This window comes from Carassius carassius, chromosome 5, assembly GCF_963082965.1.
Source record: "Carassius carassius chromosome 5, fCarCar2.1, whole genome shotgun sequence".
NCBI lineage: Eukaryota > Metazoa > Chordata > Actinopteri > Cypriniformes > Cyprinidae > Carassius > Carassius carassius.
Genome location: NC_081759.1, coordinates 7,668,409 through 7,676,531, shown reverse-complemented (window position 1 = coordinate 7,676,531; position 8,123 = coordinate 7,668,409). Strand labels below are relative to the sequence as shown.

General features: G+C 38.2%; 1 long non-coding RNA gene across 1 annotated transcript; it reads right to left on the bottom strand.

Moving 5' to 3' along the window:
• Positions 1–4,270: 4,270 nt before the first annotated feature.
• On the bottom strand, positions 4,271–6,495 carry LOC132140248 (uncharacterized). Its single transcript, XR_009433740.1, has 2 exons — positions 6,406–6,495; positions 4,271–5,390 (listed from the first exon to the last, which is right to left on the bottom strand). It is a non-coding gene; the product is annotated as an uncharacterized LOC132140248 (long non-coding RNA).
• Positions 6,496–8,123: the final 1,628 nt, after the last annotated feature.

The following is an 8,123-nucleotide window of genomic DNA, read 5'->3' as shown; positions in this document are numbered from 1 at the left end:
CTCAGGTGTCTTCACTTGTTAGTCATTATCCTCCCTATATTAACCAGTCCTTTTTCTGTTTGTCTGCATAGAGTCCTTTCATTCCGTCACCCAGTTTCCTCGTCTTCCGAGTTCCTCATCTTCCGAGTTCCTGTTCCCGTTCCTGTTCCTTTCCTGTTTGTTTGATTGTTTGGATGGATTTTTGGTTTTGACCCCTGCATGTTGGATTCTGAGTTGGATTACCCAAATAAACCCACACTGCATTTGGATCTCTCGTCTCCTGCGTTTCACTGGGTCTCCGATCGTAACACTGTACCTCCTCATTCCATTTAAACTCTGCCGCTAATGTTCGGAACTCGATGGAGAAATCCAACAGCGATCTCTCTCCCTGTCGCAGGTCCGCAAGCATTCTGGCCGCCTCTCTCCCGGCAATGGCCCGATCAAAAACCCATCTCATCTCAGGAGCGAGCGTCTGGAACGAGGTGCAGCATGGGTCTTGGTTCTCCCGCACCGTCGCCCCCCATAATGCCGCTCTCCCAATCAGCAACATTTAAACGAATGGCACCTTGGCTCGTTCGTTATTGAAGATCCCGGGTTGAAGAGAAAAATGCATAGAGCATCATGTTAGAAAAGCTCTGCAGTAATTCGGCTCACCAGAATATAGTTCTGGAACAGGAATGTGGGGTTCCAGCTGGGAGAGGCTCTCAGATTATGTGGGGGGAACGGACGGCGTGGACGGCGCAGTGGGAGCTCACAGGAGTTGTAGTTGCTGGGTGAGCTCGGACACCTGCGCCACCAATGCCTGTACAGCGCGACCTGTGTCGTTAAGGTTCCCCTCCTGGGAATCCATCCGACAAACGCTGGCGCTGATAAATTCCTCCAGCAATGACGAGGGGTTACTCTGTGCTTCAATAGTGGTCAGATCGTTCTGTCAGGGATTGAAGACAGGAAGCAAAATGCAAGTAACGGTTTATTGATAGAAATGAATGAGAAAGGCTTCAGCTGGCGGCGGGTGGTGCAGGGACCTTGATGACACCACAGGACGGGTGAGATGGTGAGTTGAGTGCACTGGTGAAGGATGATGAAAGGTCCATGTGATGACAAAGTAATCCACAGTGAAACACAGAACCGGAACAGCGGTAACGCCCACATCAAACAATCAGCGTGACATAAACATGAGAAGAGCAGGAAACAATGCATTCATGAACCATGACATTGTCACGTGTCACATTGACAGTGTCATTACCAACTGCAACTTGAGTATTGTGATTACACTTGACTGTTTTTATTTTCCTTTACATTGTATAGATTTTAAACCTTCTGGTGTTCTTTGCATGACAGATGTGTTATTTTACACATCTTATTTCTATATTTAGTTAGTTAGTAAGTTAGTATTTTAGGGCCTTTTATGGCACTGAAAGAGAAAAGGTGTCAAAATTTCACAAATTAGTATGAAAAATGTAATATTGGACGTTTAGGTACTGAACCCAGTGACAGCTTTGGTACTTCTTTTTCTGAAAATGAAAGTATTCAAAGCTTTACAAGGAGGTCTTAAGTGTTTGCCAGGTTTGCTTGGGGTTTATTCACATGTCTTTTTTAGGTGTGTATATATATATATATATACACATTTTTTATTTATTTATGTATTTTATACATTTATTTTTGTTCACCAGAGAAAATGATCTGATCATTTAGTAAAATAACAGCAAACCTCACCTCAACAAGTGACACAACCTAATGAATCATTCATGTCTGCAGCACAAACGGTGTTGGAAGAGTTAAGGGTTTGTTTAAATGCATCGAAAGTGGCAAACACCACAAATTACAGGCTATATGCAAGTGAATGCAGTCTTATCTGATGCCTCCGCACATACCCTAGAAGACAGGCTGCAAGCTCTTTTTTTATTTTTTAGAACAATAACAAGAGAACAATACAGAGAGGTTGTAGCTGTCAAACACAGGATGGCAGTAATGAACCACACAATAGGTCAAGAGGTTATATTTATGAAACACCTCCACAAGAGCCAGCAACTAAGATGAGCTGCAGCAAAATAATGTGCTGTAGTCCACTGCTGCCCTGATGAGAAACATCAACCAACAAACACCATATCAAATAAATACAAATATAATAAAATAGGCTGATCCAACCAAAGCCAGTTTGCTGGTTGTATCTGGCCTCCCAAGCTGGCCCCATTTTAATGCTTTTAGATTTTTCAGCAGATTTGGTCTGGAGACCTTAGCTTAAATCTGCCAACACCAGCATAATGGCTTTGGTGTGCTTAAGTTTTATTGTATTATTATTATTTATTTTTTTTTATAATTTAATCACAAAAATCTAACCCTCTTAGTGTAACCTCTATGCCAGGGGTTGGCAACCTACGGCACGCGTGCCAACAGTGGCACGCAGAGGGATAATCGCTGGCACGCAAGCAATAAGGAAAACTGTATAATGACGTACAGTTTGATGTAATAACTTCTCATAGTCACACAGCCTGTTAGGAGCTAAAAATACTATTAAAGTGTGAGAATTAACTTGCATGGATGCACGTGCAAACACTGCACATACTAGGTGCTTCAGATCAAAGCCTCGGTCTAACAGCACTCGTCAATGTCAAAATCACTGAGATGGCCAATCAGATCAAAGTAGGCGGGGTTTACTGTTCACAGAAGCAGAGCGCGAAGCGTCAGTTTAACGTTAAAGAGAGTGAGGTAAGATGAAGCTGCAAATCAATTAACATAAGTCAACTTTTAATAATACGTTTTACCATAGAAATGTTAAATGACCTAAAGCTATATCCAGTGATGAAAAATTTTCTGAAATATGGCCATTTTGAGAGAAAGAAAGTGGGGGGGGGGGGGGGTAAATTGTCTCTCTCTGCAGACAATGAAGCGATTTTGCCCCTTTGTTGTTGAGAAATATAATGTAGCGATTCAGTATCGATTAATAAAAGTAGCGTGACAACACTCTGAATGCTACTTTTTGCACAGCACGATCTCAGATCTCTGTGTGCGAGTGGTGCGTGTTGTGTGTGTGTGTGTGTCTGTGTGTGCATGTTCATCAATTAAAGCAGTGCATTAACGTTGATTAAACGTTAAAAAAACGTTTTTTTTATCGTATAATAAAAAATTGTGTATGTACCGTTTAAATACAGAACTATATCGGGGTGTGTGTGTGTGGGGGGGGGGCTGTGTTGGCACAGTGGTTAACCATAAAAATAAAAAATGGCACGTCATGCCGAAAAGGTTGCTGATCCCTGCTCTATGCCATTTCATTTTTGGGTAAGGCTTCAAAGACAAACATTGAAATAAATTGATAAAAACGAGTTGCATTTCCCATACAACAATGTAACTCAGTGCTTAACCACCACTGCATGATTGCATCATTGCATGCTTGCATCATTAACTAGCTAGTCATGGCTACTTCCAGAAACTGTAATAACGTTTTTGTACATCTGTTGTTCAAACCACATTATTGGCTTTGGCAATACTGAAGTCTAGTGGATCGATAACTTCTCCAAATTAATCAAGAACATGATTTAATTAATGTCATATGCTCCTTTCACACTGAGATTCCAAATAATGCACGGGTAATGTGTCCCGGCAATTGTTCCCGGATCATTAGATCTTGGTTTATTCACACTGCCAGTGATCTCCCGGAATCTGCGTTCATTCACACACACCCAGTAAAGGTCCCATAATGACACGTGACATCAGGATGTGACGTGTAATGTACGAGTCGAAAATGCTAGGTACGTTAACTTTCACTTAAGCCGGCGAACGATCTCAGCTTCAGCGCAGTTAGAGAGGAGCTAACTGTTCTCTGCTTCATTACAGTTTGCACATATTGTTTTGTTGCAACCTATGATCTGCCTTCAAAACACCAAGTAAAAGAGTTGCACCATAACGTGCGTCATCACTAAGACACACTCTTTACGGCATTGGCTCTACTCTTTCTTTTGTTCACACACACTGAAAACCCTAATAAGTTGACTGATATGAATTGATTGAGTAAACTCGTTGCTTCAATTTAATTGAGTAATGGAGTCTCCCGGAACTTACCTCTTTAAGTTTATTTAACTTGGCGCTTTTGTAGACTGTACTTAAATCGCTCAGTTCACCAAACTTGGTGCTTATTTAATGTACTTCAACGATTATATTCACTTAACTTGGTATTAATTTCAAGTGTACTTATATATTTAAGTTAACTCAACATGGAGATTTAACTGAAAATGATGTTCTTATTTTTGACAGCACACTTTTTGCACACTTAAGTAAAACAAATAACAGCATATTTAATCTTTGACCTTTTATCGACAAAATGTCACAATATTAATGAAAATACAGTAAACCCTATACTGTAATAGAAATGGGTCACAGCCACACTGTAAACGTGGTAACAAAATTAACCAGTGTAGTACATCAATAGTACAACTCTATGCACATATATACATCAATCAAGTATCACAATTATGTCAATGTAAACATAACTAGTTTTGGCCGTTTAAGCTTTGTGCAAACATAGCAAACTAAAATAAAAAATACTCAACAGTATCTTTCACCAAAGTTTCACAATATTACAGTACAAACTGTAGTGGAAATATTACTGGGTCACAACCACACTGTGAAGTTGGTAATAACAGTAAAAATGTAAACAGTAAAACATTAACTAGTGCACTTACATCAATTGTACGACTCTTTGCACTTAAACTTTTTATGCCTCACAATTTTTAATGTACTGAACATGTAGGCTAAACATAACTACAGTCTTACTACAGTTCACCATTTAAGCTTTGTGCAAATACGGCAAACTAAAATAATGCATACTGAACATGTCTTTGGCCCAAATGTCACAACATTACAGTACAAACTATACTGTAATTAAAATATTACCAGGTCACAACCACACTACAGAGGTGTAACAATGGTAACAATATTCCAAATTAAATACTGCACATCAGTTGTAGAACTCTGTGTATTTAAATATTTAAACATACTTTTTATTCTTCATAAATGGATAATGGAGTAAATTAATTGGTGGATAAATCCCAATACAAAGGGTGGTGTTAAAGTATCACAGAGACGTTTCTTAAGGAAAAAGCTGGTTTGCTAGAGACTGAACTCTAAGCTTGAGAGCATTCTATCCCATTGTCATTAGTACACGCTGGATGAAATCAAACGTGTTGGCGAGTGATTTTGGGTAATTCAGGTCTAGTGCATAAATCAAACTGAAGAGAAGACAGATGGCCTGTGGGAGGTCCCACATTTTTCCATCACCACTTGGCCTTCAAGAATTATTCCAATGGAAAAAGTCAAATGCAAGGAGTTGGGGGGCTGAAGATCTGATGGGGGGCTGTGTCCTCGATTAAGATCCCCACTGGCACATCAAGGATAGTGTTGTGATGATCAGACACCTAGTGAAAAAAAAGGTATAAATATAGTATTGTGTTCAGGAATCAAAGGTTTATCATCAATGTATGCTCATCAGTACGCACCAAGTTTGTTAAAAAAAAAAAAAAAAAAACATATCACTAACCCTAATCCAACTTTTTTTTTAAAGTATGCATTATAAATTACGTTTATTATTTTGAAGACTTGTACAAAAAAAGTTGGCTACATTTGTATATTAAAGGAATACTTCACCCAAAAATAAAAATGTACTGACACTCAGGCCTTTCAATACGAGTTTGTTAAAGGCCTTCTGAATTGACTCAATGGGTTTAAGAAAAAAAATAATAATTAAAACTTTTTAAAGTAAAATATCCAGCTTCCAGTGGACCATATTCAACTTACAGAAAAAGCACAAGTGATGTGACGAATGATGTACCTTAAAGGTACAATATGTAATTTTTCACAGCTAGAAGGCACGTATTCAAAACAAACAAAGAAAAAAAAAGGTGTAGTTTGTTGACGCAGTGACTGAGTGTGGAATGTGAAGTTGTCGTCTTCATCCCCACAGCCGATGCAATCCGACAGGACTCGGGTAGAAATCATGTTGATGAGCTGTTTCATATAGTTATTATTATTATTATTATTATTATTATTATTATGTAAAAATCTTACATATTGTGCCTTTAAGTGTTTTGCCCTGCGAGAGGTCTTATATTTCATAAGTTGAATATGGAAGGCAGTCTGCCAGAAGCTAGAAATTTCAATTAATACAGTTTTAAATATAGATATTTTTCTTTCACAAATACATGGATTCACATTGTCTTTATCAACCCCCTGGAGCCGTGTAGAGCAGTTTTATGATGGATAGATGGACTTTTATGAACTTCAAAATCTTATCCCCCATTCACTCCCATTATAAAGCTTGGAAGAGCCAGGATAAAATGTTATTATAACTCTGACTGGATGGCTTGAGGGTCAGTAAACCATGCGGTAATCATTTTTGGGGGAACTATCCCTTTTTAAAACAGATGTACTTACTAAACATGAAGAAAGAAGAGTCTGCATTTCCCAGCATGACAGGCAGTCCTCGAAGAACAAGGGTTCAGACCTCAGTTGGCTTGTCTGACTGATGTTTTTATCTTGGAGGAAACATTAAATTCTATTAATGCCAATCTATTTTAAACATTGTTATGATCTATACCAAAATGATCTATCATACATAACAGATTACTTTGAATACTAAACAGATTAAATTAAATCAATTACATGTTGACAAAATTAAATACTTTTAAAAGGGTAGATAAAAAGGATAATAGAAAAGTCTGTTATCATTTACTCACCCTAAAAAATTTGTTCCAAATCTGTATACATTTCTTTGCTCAGATGAAAACACAGAGGAAGATATATTGAACAATGTTTACAGCCAAGCAGCTTTGGGGCACCACTGACATGTACATACTAAAAAGAAATACTAAGGAAGTCAATGGTGCCCCAAATTCGTTGGGTAACAAACATTCCTTTAAAATATCTTTGTGTTCAGCAGAACAAAGAAATTTATACAGGTTTGGAACAACTTGTGGGTGAGTAACAGGTGACAGAATTTAAATTTTTGGGTGAACTATACAGTACCTTTAAGTTATGTTAAATAAGAAAAATAATTACTGACCTCTAGTTGCTGTAAAAACTTAAAGTGCTGACCAGGAGGTTTTAAAAAGGTCCATAAACCGTGAACTGTGTTTGTCCAGGTTTTCATAGAATTACAGACAAAAATCTAAAGCAGGAATTCTGTTGAACATGCAAACCTGGGGGGAGACAAGGCTAGGTCACAATAATGAAGAGACTAAGGGTGCTTTCACACTTGGTTCACTTGCCTGGTCCAAACCAGAGTTTGGTTGCTCCCCCCTCCCCCTGCCCCCGCTGGACTGTGTTCAAATTATAATATTTGAGTCCGAACCGTGGATCGCTTGCGCCGTCGCTTGGTAACGACAGCACAGGAGAATGCAGCAAATGCACAACATTACTCTCTGCACTTTTATGTATTACGTTCTTGAACTGTTCATTTTGTTTATAAAGCTTCGGTACATAACGGCGCTTGCGTCTGTCTTACGAATGTACTGAAAATGCTCTAAAGAACGTTGAAGGCAAACATAAATGAGATGTACAGCTCTCTGCTTGCAGCGCGTCAGTCACACTCATCAGGAAAGTGAGTGAAACACACACACAAACACACATTTTCATCAAATAATTTGTCATTAAAAGCAGTTCACTTCCACGATTTGGTACGATTGCGTTCACATAAGCAGCGAACCATACCAGAGTTCACATGAAGCGTATCCCAGACCACCGTTTTTAATCGGACTCGGGTACGGTTCGCGGGTGCGCATCCGAGTACGGAAGACAGCGTTCACATCATCCAAACGAACTGAACTCTGATGTCAATCGAACCCGGGTGAGCACCAAAAGTGCTAGTGTGAAAGCACCCTAAGAAATAATGCTGCTTTATCATGTTTAAGGAATATAGCACAAAAAAAAAATTATATATATATATATATATATATATAAAAAATTTTTTTTTTTTTTTTGCTCAAATTGTTGTAAAACCACATGATTTTATTTCGTTTTAATTAATTATTCTTTTTTCGCAGGGTTAAAAATGCAATACTTACATTTCCACATATCCTTATCTCATGTCATCTGTAACAAAAAAAGTTGAAAATATTAAGTTTAAGCAAAGTCAAAAACAAAGAAAATTCTAT